This window comes from Columba livia, chromosome 3 (genome assembly GCF_036013475.1).
Source record: "Columba livia isolate bColLiv1 breed racing homer chromosome 3, bColLiv1.pat.W.v2, whole genome shotgun sequence".
In the NCBI taxonomy this organism is placed as follows: Eukaryota; Metazoa; Chordata; class Aves; order Columbiformes; family Columbidae; genus Columba; species Columba livia.
The window spans coordinates 34,842,380-34,845,360 of NC_088604.1; positions in this window are offsets into that span (position 1 = coordinate 34,842,380).

Here is a 2,981-nt window from a genome sequence, read left to right on the forward strand (position 1 = left end):
GCTCCTGATTGGCTCCCCGAACGCGTTGCTCCCCCCTCTCCGGCGGGAGCGGGCTAATCAGGGGCAACCCGCGCGGGTCAGAGGCCGGGCGCGCGGTGCGAGGCGGGCTCGCGTGGGGACCGTTGGGGCCGGCGGCGGCCGCGGGCCTGTGGGGAGCTGGGGCAGGGCCGGCGGCCCCGGGGGGAGGCTCAGCTGCGGCCTGGAGGCCGCCCGCGGGGGCCGCGGCTCTTCCTGAGCGGCTGGGAGCACGAACCGGGGGTCTGGGTGCATGGAGCAAGTTACGTGTGGCGTCTGCTCAGAAAGCCCTACAGCACTGGTTGTACAGCCGGTTTATTCCAACTCGTTTGAATTTCCCTTCGTCTTCACCTCCCAGCAGTTCCGGTTTCTCCTCGACTGAAATTCACTGCAGTCTTTACCCATCGTGACCCTTCTCCCGTCTTAAACCCGCGGGTTTATTTTGCCGTGTTAATCCATTCATCCTGCAGTGTTTCAGATGTAAGGAAGATAGTTTTTCAAGTCTTCTCTTTATATGGCCTGTTAAATGTATACATATAAATTTATAAATATATACAGGGTGAGTGTCACGAGGATGGAGCCAGGCTCTTCTTGGTAACAAGCAATGATAGGACAAGAGGCAATGGGTATAAACTGGAACACAGGAGGTTTCATTTAAATTTGAGAAGAAACTTCTCAGTGAGGGTGCCAGAGCACTGGAACAGGCTGCCCAGGGAGGTTGTGGAGTCTCCTTCTCTGGAGACATTCAAAACCCGCCTGGACACCTTCCTATGTAACCTCATCTAGGTGTTCCTGCTCCAGCAGGGGATTGGACTAGATGATCTTTTGAGGTTCCTTCCAACCCCTAACATTTTGTGATTCTGTGAAATCACTAGCCAGACAAAACACTGCTGCCAAAACACTCCATTACAAGGTGGTGTAATCAAATTTTCAATGAAGTTCAAATTCCAGCAAATACCTTCAAAAAAAAAGAAAAAGTTATTAACTTGTTATCAGCTTGAAACTGAATGATCCCTCTCAAGCACCTGCAGAAGAAGCAGAATTGAAACCAGAGGTTTGCCAAGGGCTGGCCACCTGCCTTGTAGCCAAGAGCTAAGAGGTTTGGATGCACACAAAGATGTGGCAGCTGCATTGGTTTAATTTTTCTCTTTACCCAGAGGAATTTGAACTCCTACCTCTTCTCTTGTTCTTCCTTGACAACAAACTATATTGTCTTTGGAATAGGAAAGCTTAGATTCTCCTTTTGATACTGTCTCAACAGCTTTGTTGAATTTATATTAATTTGCACTGATAATTCAGTAGGGCACGAACCCAACTGGGTTTGTTCCCAGTTAAATGTGTAAGCCACTAAACCAGGGAGTCATGCCCACCTGTTTGTTTGCATGCAACTTTCATACACTGAGGTATTTTATACAAAGTGGTACAGCTCCACATGAAAAGACTGAGAAACATGTACTTCAGGAGGAGATGCCCATGCTAGTCAAAGATTTAGTCTAGATTTAGTGTAATGCCTAAATTCTGATGAACGTATGAAGGAAATAAGTTGGAATGAGTCTACAGCTTAACCTTTTCCTATTTCTTTTAACCCTGTTCTCCAGCATTTATCCCATGCATCCTTAATCTGTTACAGATGATGGGAACAACCCCTGCAGCTTCAGCGTGGGGTGTCCACTCAGAAAGGGAAACCAGAGCTAGGCCTCCAGTAGTACAGATGAATGCTATTGAGACGAGAACTGCACAAAACTGCAGTGATGTGTATAACCACAGTATTTCCTCCTATGCCACCAAAAAATTTGTATTAAGCCCACATCTAATTCCAAACCAAAACAACTTGGAATACACATTTTAAAGTTCTGCTTAGCTCTATGACTGCCTTCCTCCTTGTTCTAGTCCATTCTTGTTTCATCTTGTCCCTCTATCTGGGACTCAGGATAATTCACATTGAAAGGGACCTCAGAAAGTCACCAAGTACAACCCTCTGCTCAGAGCAACAAGCAGAGGGCCTCATCAATTTCCAAATATCTCCATCAACAGATTCCACTATCTCTCCAGGCCTCCTGTGCAAATTCTTCAGTTCTTTCTCTGCTTATACATGAGTTCAGTTCCACAATTGTTCCACTTTCTTTCCACTGTCAGTTGTTCCAGTTTCTTTAAACTTTCAGCTAGTAGAAGACGACAGCAGGAGCTTGGGAAAAAGCAGAAAGTCCAGTAAACTCAAAGAAGTTTGTTTTGTTTGTTTGTTTTCTGGCTTTACAGAAAGGGAAGAAGCAAACGTGTTGACATTTCATTTATAATTAGCTAAAACTAATGAGTAGTGTGAAGGAAAATAAAAATTTTAACAGCAAGAAAGTGAGAGAACTGGTGGAGCTGATAAGTTTTTCCAGATGCCTTTCTTCTTCCATTGAACCAACTTGGGTTCAGTGGAAACATGGCACCTCAGGATGAAATCACTCAAAGTTGCTGGTCTGTAGAACAGTCCAATTGGTCTTTTTCTTCACTCCCTCAGCATTATTCTTGGTCAGTACAGAGTTGTTTCTAGTCACTTCTTGTCTCTGCAAGTCCTGTCAGGTCTCTGGACAGTGGCAGGTTATAGGGGAAATGCCTTGAGACAGGAGAAGAGCAGCAAGTTTTTCTTCTGCTATCCATATACTCAGCTTTCCTGTGTCTGTGATACACCCTCTCTGACAGAATTTATGTTCAGACTGGCTGGCCTGCTGCTGCAGCCTTCAGTTAAAAAGTGTGGGAATTGTCTGGTAGTTTCTTCTTTCTGCAGCAGTTGTCTTTTTGCAGCATATCCGACCTGCTAGTGTTAAAAGATCTCTTGTCTGAAAAGCCTTGCCACTAACAACAAGAAAAACACAGATCTGTAGGTTTTCAAAAGGAAAATGCAAAAATCCTCTCTTCCATTATGTGATTAAATTGGTACCATGGATGTAGGCCGTGCTAGAAAAGCCACATTTGGGCCA